At 29.6% G+C, this 19,942-nt stretch overlaps 1 protein-coding gene across 7 annotated transcripts in view; it reads right to left on the bottom strand.

Moving 5' to 3' along the window:
* The window catches only part of LOC129619172 (rho GTPase-activating protein 190), a 71,163-nt gene extending 63,905 nt beyond the window's left edge, over window positions 1-7,258 (bottom strand). For all 7 annotated transcript variants that reach the window (XM_055534288.1, XM_055534289.1, XM_055534290.1 and 4 more), the window contains exon 1: window positions 7,194-7,258. The gene's annotated coding sequence lies outside the window, so the exon portion shown is untranslated. The remainder of the gene's footprint in view (window positions 1-7,193) is intronic.
* Window positions 7,259-19,942: the final 12,684 nt, after the last annotated feature.

Raw genomic sequence — 19,942 nt, 5'->3', positions numbered from 1 at the left:
GTAGTGATTTACATAGCTGATTTGTGACATATAAAATGCGTAATATTGAAAGTTTAGCTATTGCCGGGAGCCGAATGGTAAGGCACTTGATTGTGGATATGTAATCAAGCGGGGGAGCGTGGGTTCAAATCATATGGGTGCCGCATCGAATATTCGATGCAATCGCCACAGCGGTGCCAATATAGCTTAAAATAATTTCTAATATTAGTATAAAATTAATATGAAATAATTATCTATAAAAATCTAATATCTAAGTAAAGAAAAAATTTGAAGAGGGAATTAGAAAATAATATTTAAAATACAATCAAATATTATTTTTTAAATACAAATTTTATGTACACTTCTAAATTTTACCTCTATTTGTGAGAAAATTTTTTAAAACTTAATATATTACCTAAGTAAAAAATATTTAAAAGGTTTTGGAAAAGATAATAATATATTTTTATGAACGGATTCGAATATCTTTTTTATTTTTGAAATAAATAGTATCTTACGAATAGCAAATGACTCAAAAACTCCGATTGTAAAATGACAGGTAGTAGGTACTGATGTAAATTTTTGTCCATTTGCGTTTGCTATTAAGATTCATACACAGGCAGAGCCATTTTATAAATAGATTGCTCTTGTTTACCTGCTAATAAAATATGAAAGAAGTGCACAACAAAATTTTTGAAGCACTCAATATAACATGTTTGAAATAGTTTTAAAATAACTATTTAACAAAAACTTGTTTGGAAGTAGGTACATACGTATTTATTTTTAATAACTTAAGAACTAACTGAAATTATTTGAAACAATTTTATAGGTAACGTATAAATAACCGAAATGAGATAATTCAAATTGTTGAAATGTGTACACCTAACTTTTACTAACATTTTTGTTAGCCGACACTACTCAACTTACCTTATTGGGAAATACAAAATGTGGATAAAAAATCATACATCCTTCCTCATTAACATTTGAAACCATACTGAAATATGAATTTGAAATTTTTTTTCAATTTTTCTTTCAATATCCTGAGATTTTTTAAAATATTAATTTTTTTTTTACGTAAAAAAAAGAAAAAAATAATAAGAAATATGACACGATCAGTAGCATTTAAAGAAAAAAACACGAACGAAGCCAAAAATTCGTAATATTTCGTAAAAAAAATTGAGTATTGGGACTTGTTAGATGTAAAGACATTAGTCCGAACTATTCAGAAAAAACGACGGTATGCCTTTAATTAAACCTGCAAAAATCATTAAATAATTATTTTTGGTGGATTCCCGAAGTTTTTTCCGAAAACTAGACGAATATGCTTTGTATGTACTAAAGCCGAGCGGTTTGTTTTGACGCGTAAAAAAGTCAGAATTTTTGAATTTATTTTTTGTTTTTGTTACTCTTATGAAAATTTTTTTAATTAATTTTGTTGGTAAATGAATGTACTTTATTATTTATAAATTAGTTTGTGACTTGGGCAATTAAAACAAAATATATTAAACACTATATAAAATAATTTTTAGTGAGCGGTTTTTTTTTGACACTCACAGTATTACATATACCAATGCATATATTACTTATAATATATATAAATACACGGTAATATAATACCATACGTAACCGCACATCATAATTTTTACTAGAATATAAAATAAAATCGGAATCAAAAATCTCTTGACAGTTAAATTAAAAATAGATCATTGGTTCATAAACTCTGCAATATTCATTTTGCGTTTATGAATTTATAGAATATAAATAATTCGAAAGTCTATTGTAATTGCCATTGTTTTATTTTCAATTAAATTAATAAGTTTTTATTTGAAATTAATAATCGTGCAATTCACAAAATAATACGGTTAAGTGAAAAAATATATAGATATATATACATATGTACGTACTTTGAATTATTCAATGTTATTGTATTTAAAAAAATACAAAAACGAAAAAAAAAATTACAAATTTTTTTGTGAAAAATGAAGAAAAGTTGAAAAGTGCAAAATTTATGTGCAAACGTTTTGTTATCCTTATTTCCGATGATACATAGTTATTATGCATACGAAATATTATAATAACACAATACACGCCTGCACATATTAATACAACGCACATACCAGAATAAGGCTGCTCAATATTCATATTATACAACATACATAAATATGTATACGTATGTGTATACATAAATAAATTTATTTTAATATTTTTAATAACAAAAAATAAAAAGAAGTGTTTTTATATATGGATATCAGAATATGGAAAAACGGAAAAATCATTTTGTTTTACTATTAATTTTTTTTTTAAATTGATAACATGTGTTGAATTCAAATGTATTTAAAAATTTATTCACAATTTTTTCCGAACAAAAATCTTTTAAACTGTTTAACTTAAAATAAAATCTAATGGTATATAAGTACATATAAGCATTGACCGAATTGGATTTTTTTTTTACAATTCGGTCAATGCTTATATGCATAAAACCGAATAAGATTCAGAAATATTGATAAATCTTTTTATATCAGTTTAGTGAAGGTATGTGCATACCACTACGACAATATTTGACCATCTTGCAGTTGATAAGCTTCTGAAGTGTGACTCTTCGGCGATGTTGTGAAAAATATTTTTTTATAATATCTTAAAATTTTCTTTTAATCTCGATTTGGAATTAAATTTTTTTTAATCTAAATAAGAATAATGTTCTTTGAAAAATAAAAACGAACAGTTTGAAATAAATTCATTGCTTTTTCTCTATAGTTGTCAATTACTGATTCTTTTCGTATAACGTACTATCACTTAGGATGTTTTGTGGCATAGTTATAGATTGTTAAGATAGAATGCTTATATTTTGTTTCGGATAATGAAATATTACGAGTATGCATCATAGAAATTAAATATTAACATATGTATTTAACAATATCTTAATATTTGAACAACAAGTACAACGCACAATTTCTAAAAAATATAACACGAAACGTTAAACATAATAAAACCTATTACAATACTCGTATAACAAAGCATTAGAAAAAATTTTAATTGAATGTTTAGTTCTGCAAATGTTCTAAGTTTGTACGTATACATGTTGTTGGAGAGTTTTTATTTAGCGTTACTGTCTTTCTTTCACAGCAGGACTGGTCAACCGGAATTCAAACAGAATACTGAATGAAGATAAAGAAAATCAAAAATTGCATGAATCACAAACATATTTATAAAGGAATTTGAGTAAATGATTAAATATTTCATTATAATCTGCATTTCATAAAAATTAAAAAATTTAAATATTATTAAAATAGCATTAATAATAAACTGGTTGCTTCACTTGCTTAGAATAATGATCCATGTCAACTTTGATTTTAGATGTTGCTATTAGTGACTGATTATGTAAGGCATCATTCAATACGTCCATAGGATGGTTAATAAAACAACAACATTTTGACATAATTTGATTTTATTCATCAACATAGTCTCCTTTTAAGGCGATACAGTCATTCCAGCGCTTCTATAACTTTTCCATATCATGTTTATAGAACGATTTATCTTTTTCTTCAAAATATGCTTCAGCTTCGGTGATGATCTCCTCATCCGGTTCAAATATCTTTCCCTGAAGCATCCTTTTGAAATCTGAGAACAGCAAACAATCGCTAGGGGTTAAATCAGGCGAGTACGGTGGATGGGGCAGCAATTCGAAGTGCAATTCATTCATTTTTACCATCGTTTGCATTGATTTGTGACACGGTACGTTGTCTTGATGAAAGAGAATTTTTTCCTTCTTCATGTGCGCTCGCTTTTCGTCAATTACAGCCTTCAATCGTTCCAATAATGCCACGTAATATTCGCTATTGATCGTTTTAGCTTTCTCAAGATAATCTATGAACAATATACAATGGCTATCTCAAAATACGGAGGCCATAACCTTGCCAGCAGAGGTTTAAGTCTTTGGGCGCTTTGGGCGGCTTTTACCCGCTGATTTTATGGATTTTGTCAGTCGGTTTTGATTTCAATAATCTTTGATAAACGAATTTTTTAACTGGCACATGGATGAAATTCGGGGCTTGAAAGACAGATGGATCGAAGTCGATCTTTCTTGCTGACCGTTGGATTGTTGACCTTTTTCCAATTCAAGACTTTATAAATTTATTAACAAACCACTATTAAAGCGATTTTACAATGTAAATTGTAAGCTTTTTACTGTATAAAAACATTGTGTACAATAAAAGAAAACTAATATTTTCGCTAATCGTTCTAATCCGTCTGTAGAAATCCTTGTTTGTCAAAAGTTTATTGAATCAAAAGCAACTGACAGGGCTGTATCAATGAGAGACCCCATATGCTATTTTTCAGGCAAATGTAAGGGAAACTCGGTTGTTAAGTTGAGGATTTACATAACAGAACAGAGACACCATTTTGATCGGTTGTTTCACATTTTTCTAAGTCATTGAAGAAAAAAATTTGGTATAAAATAACATTGGCAGTACTCTATTTTTCTAAATAACTCTTAAACCAGATCACGTAGCATGATGACTCATACACCAAATTGAAGCTCAGTTGTCATTGTTGTCACCTGTGCTAAAATTGGAGAAAGCTACCATGTTAACGTTCTTTAAAAATGAAAAGTTAAAACTTCAACTTTTTCGAATTTTAAAGTTTGTGATTCCGAAATCTGAACAGATTTCGGAACTCCGCGAATGTCTGTCTTACACATTCGCGGAGTTATACTTAAAATTTCAAAAAAGTCTCCATACAAAAGATTTGTTTACTCATGTGGGTCTATACAATGGCATATACCAGTGCACTTTGTTATAACACTGTATTTTGCTGACTGAGTTAAATAAAAATTTATTTGCATAATATAAACAAAAAAATCTGATGTGGTCAGCACATAACCGACCGCAATGTGTATTGTCTAGTTAGGTGAATGTGTTACAGAATATTATAAAAATGTCTGTTAAATACTTCTTTTCAATTTTTAGGATATTAGTAAGCTCATAGTTAACATACCTAGAAAAATGTAAAAATATCTCTTAGTAGAGTTTCGCTTTGTGCTACCCGAATTCCCTGAAATGCTCCCCAGTTAGTTTCGGTAACAACCAGAGCTCAAAATTCAAATTTCAACAAATTCCATCAATTCGTTCCGTAGATATGGTTAAAAATGTAAAATTGGCCCGCAGATCCAAAAAATTTATATGTTCATTGTTCTAATACGATGAATTCAAACATTAAATTTCAATGAAATCGGTTGATTATTTCTCTTTATATACGCAAAAATGTATATTTGGCCCGTAGCAAACGCCCAGTTGCTAATGCCTGATTTCTTCCAAAAGTTAGGAATTTTCGCGTACGGTCGAGCAAAGCTTATAAATGAAATTTCAAGTAAATCGGTTGAATATTTTCTTCAAAATAGTGAAAAATGTAAAACAGGCCCGCTAAAAAGTGCAGTTCCCGAGGCCTAGTATATTCCAAAAGTTGATCAATCTATGCCATGGTCAAAATAAACTTACATATAAAATTTCATCAAAATCGGTTCAGCCGAACTTGAGATACACGCGTGCACACACAGACCGACAGGTTGCTAAAAATAGTTTATTTATACTTCCCTACCATGGAGAAGTGCATTCCCACCGAAAACTCGATATGCAAAATTTGTTGCCATCACATAACCTACCTATTGTATACACAATACAGTCGGTAAAAATCTGATGCGATCAGCACATAACCGATCGCAATGTATATTATCTAGTTTAGTGAAAGTATTATTAAAGATTATGAGCATGCATTTTGAACACTTTCTTTCAATTTTAAGGAAGTTAACATACATAGAAAACCATAAATTTGGCTCTTAGTAGAATTTCGCTTTGTACCACCCGAATTCCCTCAAAATTTCACTTGTTAGTTTTTGTATAAATCAGAACTCTCTCTGTAAAACATAGTAAAAAATGTAAACTCGGCCACCAGTTTGGGGCCTGAGCCCTTATCTTTCCAAAAAATTTATAAATTCGTTGCCTTAACATTCCGAATTTAAATATTTAATTTCAAAAATTGGTGATATACACAAAAAAATTATATACACAAAAATTAAAAATTGACTCGCAAAAAGATTCAAATCCACTTAAACTTAATTGAAGTGATTTTGGTTAGGCATACCATGTAATTTTTTAAAATATATAACATTGCTACATAATAAATAATATTACACAAAATTAAACTTTAACAGAATTATAAAAGTACAACAACAATGAAAGGAATAAATGTAGGACTTTTAAATTTAGCAAGTTAACTTAATTGAAATTCATTCAACACATTTACAAGAAATAATTTTAGATTATCGTTTTTGTAATAAAATATTTTTGAACTTTATATCATACACACTTGTCAAGTTTCAAATTTTTATTCTGATGTTACTGTAATTCCAAAAGTAGTAATCAAATCATTCAGCCTAGAATTATAATATTTTATAGATATTGTATTTTGCTTACGTGGGAGAGTTACAATTTCAGCATTTAGCAGTGATGCTGAGACATGTTTTTAGTGTTACTCGGAAAGAAGATAATTTAAATAATGTATAAAAACATTAGTAATATAAATTCAAAACAAAGGTTTCTATATATTTTCTGTATAAACCCAAGATACATAAATACAAGCACTAAGAAAAAATTAATCTGAATAGCATTTTGCTAACCTACTAGTAAGAAATTTTGAGATGAAGCAAAATGATTACGTTTCCTCTCTCCATAAAGTAGAGAAAAAATTTATAGATTAAACTTCTAATATCTTAATTATTGCGTTTTCTTTAATTAAATGAGAAAAAGTAAGGAAAAATTTTTCATTTTTCTAGGTATGTTAACGATAAGCTTACTAATGTCCTAAAAATTGGAAACAAGTATTTAACGGACAGTTTTATAATATTCTGTAACACTTTCTTTTAACCGACATTGCGGTCGGTTATGTGCTGACCACATCCGAATTTTTTTATTTTAATTAACTTCAATAGGCTTCTTTATGTTTATTGCTTAACGTACATGCAATATATATATGTTTTTTTTTAATCTTAAACATAATTTGCACAGTTCAAAACTTCTTATAATTATATTCTTATAAATTTAATTAATTAAAAACAGTACTTTAGGTATAAAAATGTTCAATAAAATTCAATAAAATATACAAGTATATTTTAATATTTCTGACAAGTTTTCAAAGCTGTCACTCATTTTTTCAATTCTTACCAATTTGTATTTGTAACATTTAAATTTTCGAAAATATTTTGCAGTTTAATTTCTTCATAATTTTCACCTACCTGAAAGAAAAAATAATAAAAAAAATCATAAGATTTTATTGACTGAAATATAATAAGTATGTTAAAGAAAAAAAAGTTAATTCTGAAAGATATTCAAAGGTAATTAGTTAGAAATAATGTGCTGTTGTTTCAAGTTTTAATTAGTTTTTGTATGAGATTAAAATATAATAATGCTGACAACAAGAATTAATTTGTTTGACACGATTGCGGAAGAATTGAAAGAGCTCTCATAGGATATTTTGTGATTTGTAGGATCATCTACAGTAACGCTATTCCTAGGCCACTTATCAACTTATTCCAATTAGATTAAGAAGATCTTTGTTTTATAGCATATTTCATTCTGCTGTTAATTACGCCATTCAAATTTGGCAAAATTTCTTTAACAAGAACGTGAAAATCCTTCAAACTGCTCAAAAAAAAGCGATTAAAAATTTGTTTGGATGTAACCATAGAACGGCATCTCGCACTATTGACAGAGATAACAAGATCTTGCAAATTAATCACTTGTAGATTCGAGGCTAGCCAAGCAAATATATCTCATATGCAGTGCCAACTTTAATGAGACCAATACTGAACAGTGATGCACATGCCTACAATACTCGAACTTCATAATTCGAATAATTTCATATAAATCCACATTCAATTAGGATACAATTTGTAATAAGACGTTCAATGTCTGTCATAATAAAAGAAATTTTGTTATTTTTAAGTACAACAATTAACAGAAGAATTCCTAAAAAAACAGCAAAAACTAGAAAAAAAAGTCTGATGTAAGCAGGACATAATATGATATATAATAAGTATATATATTGTGTAAACAATAGGTAGGTTATGTGATGGCAACAAATTTTGTATATCGAGTTTTCAGTGGGAACGTACTTCTCCATAGTAGGGAAGTGTAAGTAAACTATTTTTAGCAACCTGTCGGTCCGTCGGCCTGTCGGCCTGTGTGTGCACGCGTGTATCTCAAGTTCTGCTGAACCGATTTTGATGAAATTTTATATGGAAGTTTATTTCCACCATGGCACGGATTGATCAACTTTTGGGATATATCAGGCCTCGGGAACTGCACTTTTTAGCGGGCCTGTTTTACATTTTTCAACATTTTGAAGAAAATATTCAACCGATTTACTAGAAATTTCATATATAAACTTTTTTCGAACGTCCGCAAAAATTCCTAACTTTTGGAAGAAATCAGGCATCAGCAACTGGACGTTTACTACGGGCCAAATATACATTTTTGCGTATATAAAGGGATATAATTGACCGATTTCATTGAAATTTAATACTTGAATTCCTCGTATTAAAACAATGAACATATAAATTTTTTGGAAAGATCAGGGCTCGAAAACTGATTTGCGGGCCGATTTTACATTTTTCACCATATCTACGGAACGAATTGATGGAATTTCTTGAAATTTAATATTTGAGTTCTGGTTAACTGTCGAATATTTCTGGGAATTCGGGTAGCAAAAAGCGAAACGTTTATTCGTTTACTAAACCATATAAATATGCATAACAAAAATTTTTAAAATTTTAAGAACTTTATTTGGATTTGTACTTTTTTTAGATTTATAAAAATTTATACTCGATACGATTTCAAGAAATATTTCAATATTTTAGAAAAACCTTAACGACTGCAAAATTCTTAGGAGAGCCTTTTTATATTCAAAAATATTTTAGATTTTAGAGATATGTATTTCAAAATTTGGTATCGATTTGGTTTGGTGTTGGTATCTGTTGCGGGAAAAGCTACATAATTTCAAAAGTGAAAAGCATCAAAAAATCATAACATCAAAAGTTTCCCAAAATTGGATCCACTGAATTAATGGATACACTTTAAAAAAGCTTTCCATTACTAGTATTGATTTCAAAAAATATGTGCTTGTACGCTTCCTTTTCATATAACATGTTATCTCTTCTTTATATAACAGATGTTTAAATTTTTAAATCAACATTTTTAAAAATCACTCATTTCTTCAAAATCACCGATTTCAAAGAAAATTAAGTGAAATAAATCAATACATAGTTGTAAAGTAATAAATGTCCCTTAAACAACGATTACTAACGATTTATTTGTCATTTTACATATTAGTCTCACTAAAATAATACATTTATGGCATACAGATAGGATAAGAAAAGCATTTACATAAAACCAAATTTAATTGGTAATTATGATCGTTAACAATTTTAATAATCATATTTTCTAATAGTATGATATTTGACATAACTTTTTTATTTAAATAAAATAGTAATAGTATAAATTTTTTGTTGAAAAGCAAGTATAAGAAATCTATTTTCTGTTACTGAGTTTGACATTTAATGAATTTGCTCTCCAGGTAACGTGAAAGAGTCGAAAATAGTCTTACTACAAGTAAGAAAAAACGAAAAACTACCAGTATCGACAATATAACGTATTTGATTTTTCTTCTTTTGGAACTGGAGCTAAGTTTATAAACCCCTTAGGTTTGTTTCTAGTAAATTCGAAGTAGCTTACTTCTAATATTTTAGAAATACATTTAGTTTCGTTTGATATGTGAGATCCAAAGTGTTTTACAGTAAGTTTTTTGTGCTCATCCTGAACCTTTTTACGGGCCAATTTTACATTTTAGAGTGTATAAAAAAAAATTAACCCATTTTCTTGTAATTTAGTATTTAAATTCTTGCTGTTAAAACGATGAATCTATACGTTTTTTGGAAAGATCAGCGCTTGGAAACCAAATTGGGGGTCGATTTTACATTTTTTACTATGTTTTACAGAGAGGATTGATAAAATTTCTTGAAATTTCATATTTGAGTTCTGATTTTTGCAGAAACTAACAGGTAAAATTTTCAGGGAATTCGGTTGGCACAAAGCGAAATTCTACTAAGAGTCAAATTTATATCTTTCTAGGTATGTTAATTAATAGAATGCTAGATTCCTTAAAATTGAAAAGAAGTGTTCAAAATGCACTTTCATAATCTTCTGTAATTCTTTTACTAGACTAGCCTTTATACATTGCGTTCGGTTATGTGCTGACCACATCAGATTTTTTCCCATTTCATATTATGCACTTCATATTTTACCAAGTTATGTAAAAATTGAGAAAATATATACGTATAGTATTCAAAAAAAACTGAATTTAGTTGAAGTAATATAAAACAAGTAAAAACGTTTCAGTCGGTATAAACCGATTGAATTATACCCTGCACCTTTCGTTATTGTGTAGCAATTACTCGAACCTGTGAAGTCATTCTATAGAAACTTCACGGATATGTCTGACCTATAATTGGACATCCGACTGCCAAGTTTCATGAATCTGACTTTATAATTTTTCCAAAATATTTAAAATTAGGTTTTGGAGTTGTATGGCAAGTACCTGAACCTGTCAAACAATTCCATCAAAACTTCACAAATATATCTGATCTATAATCGGACACACAACTGCCAAGTTTCATGAATCTGACTTTATTATTTTTCCAAAAATTTAGAATAAGCTTTTAGACTTGTATGGGACCTACTCGAACCTGTAAAGCAATTCCACCAAAACTTCAGAAATATATCTGACCTATAACTCGACATACAACTGCCAAGTTTCATGAATCTGACTTTATTATTTTTCCAAATATTTAAAATAAGCTTTTGGAGTTGTTTGGCAAGTCCCCGAACCTGTCAAGCAATTCCACTAAAACTTCACAAATATATCTGATCTATAATCGGACACACAACTGCCAAGTTTCATGGATCTGACTTTATTATTTTTCCAAATATTAAGAATAAGCTTTAAGACTAGTATGGGAGCTACTCGAACCTGTCAAGCAATCCCATAAAAACTTTAGAAATATGTCTGACCTATAATTGGACACACGACTGCCAAGTTTCATGAATCTGACTTTATTATTTTTCCAAATTTTTAAAATAAGCTTTTAGACTTGTATGGGAGCTACTCGAACCTGTCAAGCAATTCCACTAAAACTTCAGAAATATATCTGACCTATAACTCGACACAAAACTGCCAAGTTTCATGAATTTGACTTTATTATTTTTCCAAATATTTCAAATTAGCTTCTGGAGTTGTATGGCAGGTAACCGAACCTGTCAAGCAATTCCTCTAAAACTTCGCAAATATATCTGATCTATAATCGGACATCCAACTGCCAAGTTTCATGAATCTGACTTTATTATTTTCCCAAATATTTAAAATTAGCTTCTGGAGTTGTATGGCAGGTAGCCGAATCTGTAAAGCAATTCCTCTAAAACTTCAGAAGTATATTTCACCTATAATTGGACACATGACTGCCACGTTTCATGAATCTGACTTTATTATTTTGCCGAATATAAAAAATTTACTGTTAGAGTTGTATGGCAGCCACCCGAACCGGTGCAGCTATCCCATTATAATTTTTAGAGCATGTGTAGAATATAATTGGACACATGTGTACAAAATTTTATATTTATAGCTTTATTAGTTTTTGAAATATTTAAAATAAACTCTTTGTGTTGTATGGCAGCTACCCGAACCCGTTGTCCGAATTAGTCCAATAACAATAGGGCTCGTCCTTGGCACAAAAGAAAAAAATTGTGAAAGTTTGGTGTCGATTGCATTACTCGTTTTTGAGTTATCGTGCGATCGGACGGACGGACGGACGGACGGACGGACGGACGGACGGACGGACGGACGGACGGACGGACGGACGGACGGACAGACGGACATGTCTAAATCGACGCAGAATTTTACGCTGAGCAAGAATATATATATATGTCCATACCGCAGATGACTCCTTCAAGTAGTTACAAACTCCATACCAAAGTTAATATACCCTTCACGAAGTGCAGGGTATAATAAAGGAAAAGAGAAATAATAATAATGACGTAATTTATAAATAATACAGTTGAATCCGCGTAATTACAACCCGCCTAGGTACAAAAGCCGTTTAGAATGTAAAATATTTTTTCAAAATTTTCAACCGGACAATTGCAAACCTCATAAATGCCATTCTAACTGCAAAGTATATTTTGGTATGAAATATGAAATTTTAAAAATTATTTATAATGCTATAATTAACATTTGAAACAATCGTGACATTTAAGTCTATGTTTTAAAGCCCTAAATATTTACAATGACAATTCTTAACGCTTTATATTTCGTATTTTTTTTAGCAATCTGTTAATTTGTTATTTGTTATTTGTTAAATGCAATTATATTGCAATTACGAAGTGACCATCGCATAAATGCAAAAATCCAGCGTTTTAATAAAACCGCTCAACAAAAAACCGAAATAATTTTCCTTGGTTTTTTAGTTTTACAGTTATTCGGTTTTGAATGTAACTGCCTTAAATATAAGAGCTGGTAGCGTTGGTAGCTAGTACTTTTTTGTATTGATTATAATTATTGTAATAATTATATTAATAAAATAAAATAGAATAATACATATAGTTACGTAATGTAGAAAAAGGCGTGAAAAAAAAAACAAAAAAATTATTAAAATATTTCATTTTTCCTACTGTAATTGTTTGAAACGCTGTTTCTTTGTTTTTCTTTGCATTTTTTAGAGCGTTCCAAAGAAAATACATAAAATTATAGTAGCCGAGAAATTTAAAAAAAACGCACCCATTATCTTTTGTACTTTTCAAATACAATCACGGGGAAAAAATAAAACCAGCAATTGTTAAAATTATCCTTAGCTTTTTATTACTTTTTCCTCCATATTTTACTTCTTGCCCGCCAAATACACTATTTATTTTACCCTTAAAATCTTATGTCTACCATTTTAATTCAATATTTTTAAATTATGATGAAAAAAAAAAGAAATAAAACTTAATTCTCAGCTTCTAAATGAAAAACAAAAACTATTTATGTGGGTGTTTTCATATGCATATATTCCTCATATACAAACACAATACGTAAAATAAATATGTATTTATATGTACGTAAGATATATATGTCCATAGTATGTATATGTTATACATCGCCTGTTTGTATTGAGTAAATCTTGATGGTAATTTTATTCCTTCCCATTATCCTGTTATGTCGTTTAAGAAAATTTTCAACCATACATATTTGTATATATTTTAAGATATTATTGCCACCATCTTTATAGATAATAAAGTTGGATCAAACCAATGGTTTGTAATGTAGCATTTTTCTCTTCAATAGTTTGTAAAGTAGCATTTTTCTCTCTTCTCTTTGTAATGTAGCATTTCTCTAGAAAACATCGGTTACCTTTATATTGTTTTTATAGTGTTATATAGGTATTAATATACAGGGTGATTCCGTTAAGGAGACAATATTATAAAATGAGTACAATGATTAAACAATTAATCATTGTTTAGGGCATCAAAAATGGAAAAAATTTTGACGAATTTTCACGAAATTTTTACTTGCCCAAGCGTTTTTGCTTATAACTTCCCTTCCGTAAACGATAGATGCATCAAATAACGTTTTTGAAAAGGACGGTGAAGCGCTTAAAATCAACATATTACTTGATTTTGTTTTTAAGTACTTTCGGAATATCTAGCATTCGTACTTTGGAAAAACACAAATTTTTTCCATTTTGTAATTTTTTAATTTTCTTCATTCCGAATTTAAAATTTTTGTTACAGAATTTTGGTCTTTTTCTGAAGCTTTACTTGAAGTGGCCAAAATTAGATTTTTTTACGTTTACTGAACAGGAGATATAGCATACAGGAGATATATTCAAGACTTTGAGGCCTTAAAATGTAAAAAATCAAAAAATTGTCAATAATTATGAATTTTATTGACTTCAAGTGCCGGAATTATCAACCGTTGTTTTTGACATTTTTAAAAACCGCCCTAAACAATTATATATTGTATAATATTGTACTCTTTACTGGTTCACCCTGTACATGTAATAAATACACATGTGCATATAATACACTTATTTTTGGCAGTTTTCCAAAAAAAATTTTGAAAAGAAGTGCTTATTGCTAAGTTGAGTTTTACTCTGTCTGTCCGTCTGTCCATGTATCTGTTTATTTTGCAAACGCAGAATGGCAGTGGGTTTCTTCTTCTACCGCGACGTACTTTATTTGAACCTTAAAAAAAATAAAATGCCAATTAAAATTTACCGTTATCTAAATATCGCTTTTCTCCTAAACTTCAGGTTGTAGGAGTTTGAAATTTAGCATTTTAGTAGCCCTTAGATATTCATAAATAGTTCATTTCGTTAGAAGAAAATTTTTTTGTGTCTCCACCCACTCTCAAGTTATCGACTCTCCAAATTAGGAAAATTTGCATTTTTGCCACCTTATATATCTGAAACTGCATGCGTTTCCAAATTTCTATAATTGCAGAAATCTGTAAATGCCATTAAATATAATTAGTTTCCTTAACTCTTAATTTTAGCATTAGGTTAAAGCCTCCTTAATTTTTTTTTTTTGGTTTGTTTCAGGGATTGTATGCAATCTTTGAAATGTATTCGTGTATGAATGAAACTAATTTTAATAATATAGTACATACCTATATGATTTTAAAAGCAGTATTTTCATTACTAATTATTAAAATCAATATTTTCATTATTACATTAAAATCCATTGGTTTTAACCAACTTTATTTTAAATTATAATTTTTATTCAAAAAAAACATGAAAATATTAATAAAATATCTATTTATTGTACACATTTTGAATAAGACAAAAAATAAGAATTAAAAGAAGCTTTTGAAACCATAATGATCGAATTCAACGCTAAGTAACTGATTTAAAAATAATTAAATTTTTCGATGCCATGGCATTTACCCTAAGATTTATGAATTTACCGACATTTGGAAAAGCTTACAATTTCGGTTGTTTATTGCAACATGTTAGTTGTATATTGCAACATGTTAATTCTAAAAATTTTGAGTTTAAGCCTAAAAATGGTGAATCTACATGTTTTTTTTTTCTTAAAGCTTTGTTTTCTCTTAAAACATACAAAAATATTTTTTTCCTTGACGCAGTTTAAAAAACTCAAAAAACTCAGGAGCTGCGTCGGTGGACACTTCTACAGCTGAAATACCTGGCAGCTTCTAACAAAGAGGTCGAAAGAGGATCAAAAAACTAAAGAGAATGTCAATGAATTGAAATTTTTCTTCAAAAGGTCCCACCTTCCCAATTATGTTATGTTATTCGACCCGTGCTCAGTAGATTAATTGGAAACCGGGTGATAGAAGTTTCTTTTATACAAGGTAACACATCGAGAAGGAAACGAGCAGACGGAACAAGACAATAATCTTGTGAATAGGCGCAGACATTAAGTGGGGAGAAAAGAAAAATAAACTGCTGTGGCTCAGGTGAATTTCCACGGTATCTGAGCAGCTTCGACTGCTCCAAACCTGGTTGTTAGACCAAAAAATTTTTATGCTCAAGATTAATCCGCGCTGGTTTGGGGATTTATCTTGGGTATACCCACAGCAGGCATGCTTGCCGAACTAAAATCCGAACAAAATCAATGGTTGGCTTAATAGCGATATATCTTATAACAGAATATGAAATATCCAATGGTCTGAATATAAATGCGGTAGGGATATCTACTAAGTTTCAACAGAGACTACGGCTGCCGGCGAGTGCTTAGTTGAATGTTCAAGATGTACAGAGAAGTCGCTTAGCGAAATTAATGAGCCCGTTTGGCACACGCTCAAGGGTTGTACAGTTTCCCCTTTGGAGAAAGTTAAAAGGATGCTAAAAAAAATAATAAAGAAATAAACTCTGAGGAACACAGCAAAAGTGGACCAATGATTGATTCCCGTATAAGCGATTTTGAAAATCTGTCTAAAGAGCTGAAGGAAGAGATCTACAAACCGAAGACAGAAAATCTAAGGTTATTGAGACAGCAGAATGCAGTTTCAAATGGCACCGAAAAAGACAAAACAAGTGGGGTCGTGCACGAAGCAGATGCGAAAGAGTTGGCTAGAGAAGCCGATTTGATTCTTAAAACAAAAAGAAACTCAAAGAAGAGAAAAGCTACGAGTTCACCAGAAATGAAACCGATATCAAAAATAAGTTACACTAAATTAGAGAAATCTCCACCAAGAAAAATTATTCAACTTAAAAAGCATAAACCTCCGCCGGTAATAGTGAGCAATATAGCTAATTTCACGCGTGACAAGGATCCTTAAAAACGAAAGTATTGATATGAAGGTAAACATGATGAACAATGATGAACTGAAAGTTAATCTTGAAAATGAGAATGAATATAGAAAATTAAATAAAACTGTTAATAAGACCAAATTGGAATGGCACATTTATGAAAAATGGTCAAAGTGTAAGTTATCCGAAACGAATTCAAATGCGTAGATGTCATTAAATAAAATAAAAAAATAAAAAAAATGATATGAATACTATTAAAAAATTGCCTTTTTTCATGTTGTCCATCGATTTTACCGAAGACATAAATACATTGTATTTATGTAAAATACGTATGTAATATACGTATTCTTTACATAAATACAATGTATAAAATCAGTATGTAATTGAGTGTTGTAGGGTGCACTCTTTTTTCAAGACATACTTTTATTAGTTTAAATCAGAGTGTGGAAATTTTATTTTTTGAACACAGATTGGACAAATACGGATCGTGTAAATTAAATCATCCTAAATTTCTTATATTTGTTCAGAATATATTTGGAAAGAAGAAAGGTACATAAATATTTTTTGGATATAATTTTGAAGCATGAAATGCAATAATTGTAAGGAAAAAATTGAACGACAGAGCGAATCGAAAACCTCTTGTGGTGATTGCAAATGTTTTTTTCACTACATAAGTGCTAATATTACTCAAGTTGATTTAGAGTACTTTAAAACTAGTGGTACTAGTTTTCAATGCGACAAGTATACCATTCTTCGTCGCCAATCTCTTCAATCATCTACAGAAAGTAGTAATAAAATTCCTTCCGTTTATGTCTTTCAAAATAGAGATTACCACAAAAATAAGAATACTAACAAACTGCAAACTTGAAAGAAAGGTCAGAGTGAGAGTAAAAATTCAACTACTAGTGCAAAAATAACAGAAAATATTGTTGAGGTTGCTACAGCTGAAGACTCTAATTAGACATCCGGCAACATAACTTTGCAACTGGTTTATCAAGAATTACTTAACATTAAAAAATTAAATAGTGAATTCTTGGACACAATTAAGACTCTCGAAAAAAGAAATCTAAAAGCTAAAGTTGGCAACATGGAAAGTAAATTAAATTGGTGGGAGCGGAAACAAAAACAAATTTGTATTGATATAGTTGGATTTACAAATGTTGATAATACCAATGCGGAAAATATTGCTGAGAAAATCTTATGTGATGGTGTTAAATTAAATATTGAAGATTGTCATATTAAAAAATGTTATGCTATAACCTCATGTAGGTATGCAACTCCATAAATACCACTAAATGCATTTATTTGAATAAAATCTTAAAAAAAATAAAGAAAAATATAATGAAAAGCTTTATATAAAATATAATGAAATTTTAGACCGAAACTTTAATTTTTCCTAAATTTTTTAATGCAAGTCGAAACTTTTTTTATACACTTTCACTTCTTAGACTTGTAAAATTTCATTTGTAAATTTAGAATTACGACTAAAAGTTTGCAATGATCGAGTTTTTTATAAAAAATATAAAATTTCGCAACGTACAATAATTTAAGTACATAAGTAAATCGATTTTTATTTTTTACCGACCTTTATTTTTAGCACTTTCCCAAAAAATTTTTTGAAAAAAGTGTTTATTAGTTTCACTCTGTCCGTCCGTCCGTCCGTCCGTCCGTCCGTCCATCCGTCCGTGGACACTTTTTTTGTTTACAAAACTTCTACACCCTTTAAGATAGAAAGCTGAAATTACATACGTACATAGATCTTTACTAGAAACTTATTTCCGTAGAACAAAATTTTTACCTATCTCCCCCCCTCTAGAAGTTATACCCCCCCAAAACCCTAAAAATGGCCTGTTTTAAATATTTGTTGCAATGGAACCATAAGCATTTTTGAAATTTTTCAAACGCAGAAAGGCAGCGACTTGCTTCCCCTAGCGCGGTATACTATAGTTAAACTTTAGAAAAACAAAATGGCCGTTCACATTTACTGTTATCTAAAGTTCTTTTTTTCCAAATTTTTTATCTCGTTTTTCTTCTAGACCCCATAATGTAGAATTTCGAAATTTGAGGGGCTTTTAGATATTAACAAATAGTTCATTTCGTTAGAAGAAAATTTTTTTCCATCTCCACCCCCTCTCTAGTTATCGCCTCTTCAAATTTGTAAAATTTGAATTTTTGACACCTTATATTTCCGAAACCGCAAGTTTTTTCAAATTTTTATAAACGCAAAAAGCTAACGGTAAATTCCGCGAAACTAAAAATATAATTATTTTTCTTAACTCACACAATTAACCCTTAAAATCGAGCATTATGTTAACCCCTTTTTATATTAATTTTTGCTTTATTTCAAAGACTGCATATATGCGTCATCCTAAATATAGGCAATCCTAGAAATAGTTTATATATGAATGAAAATAATTTTAATAGTGTGGTAGGTACAAATAGACTGTATTTAAAAGCAGAATTTTCACTTGTTGAAAGGAAAAGTGCTACAATACAAACCATTGGTTTGACCCAACTTTATTTACTTTTAAACGAGCCTGTTTTACATTTTTGACTATTTTGACGAAAATATTCATCCGATTTACTTGAAATTTCAAATATAAGCTTCCTTCGACCGTACGCGAAACCTACTAAGTCTTGGAAGAAATCTTATGTCACCAACTGGACATTTACTACGGGCCATACAGTTTTGCGTGTATAGAGAGAAAGATTTAAAGGTATTAAAACAATGAATCTAGAATTTTTTTGGGAAGATCAGGGTTCGGAAACTCATCTGGGGGCCGATTTTACATTTTTTACCATATATACTGAACGAATTGATGGAATTTCTTGAAATTTAATATTTGGTTTCTAGTTATCACCTGAAGTTACTGAGGAACTTTTCGTATAATTCCGACTGCACAAAATAAAATTCGAATAAGAGCCAAATTCACATTTTTGTAGGTATGTTAACCAAAAGCTTATTAGTATCCTTAAAATTGTAAAGAAAAGTTTTAAATGTATTTTCATAATCTTCTGGAATACTTTTACTAATATAAGCGATCGGCTATATGCTGATCACATCAGATTTTTTTGTATTCAAATAAGCTATGAAAAAGTTCATGATATCACTTTTTTAAAACCTTTTATAATTTAGTTTCACCTTCGCCAAAAAGAAAAAACAAAAAAACAAATTTAAATTATTGAAATAAATCTGATCATAATTACGTAATTACGTAAAAATTGAATTTATAAAACAAAAAGCCGGAATTTTAGTTCCAGGCCTTAATTCTATAAATAATCCTGTATTCAGCATGATAAAGTTACAAGAAAGTTATTTATGATGCGCAATGTGCAATGCTTATTACATTTTGTTCACAGCATAAAAATATGTGGAACGATGTAATAAGCATTGACCTTTTAGGAACCGCTTAGCGTGTCGAATAAAGTAGGACCGGGCCTGTTTCCACAATATTTGTTATTCTGTGAATTTTGTCAATTGTTGCATGCTTTACAAAACTACTGGTTTCCTTTTGGTTAGTCGTTTCCGACGAGTTTTATAATTTATTTTGAGGAGTGTTTTTTAGTGGATTAAAGTTCCACACTACTGCTTTTCTTCTGGCAGTGTCTTTC

Source organism: Condylostylus longicornis, unplaced genomic scaffold (assembly GCF_029603195.1).
Source record: "Condylostylus longicornis isolate FDR11 unplaced genomic scaffold, ASM2960319v2 ptg000010l, whole genome shotgun sequence".
NCBI lineage: Eukaryota > Metazoa > Arthropoda > Insecta > Diptera > Dolichopodidae > Condylostylus > Condylostylus longicornis.
The sequence above is the reverse complement of the archived record's forward strand: the minus strand, read 5'-3'. Positions and strand labels throughout refer to the sequence as shown.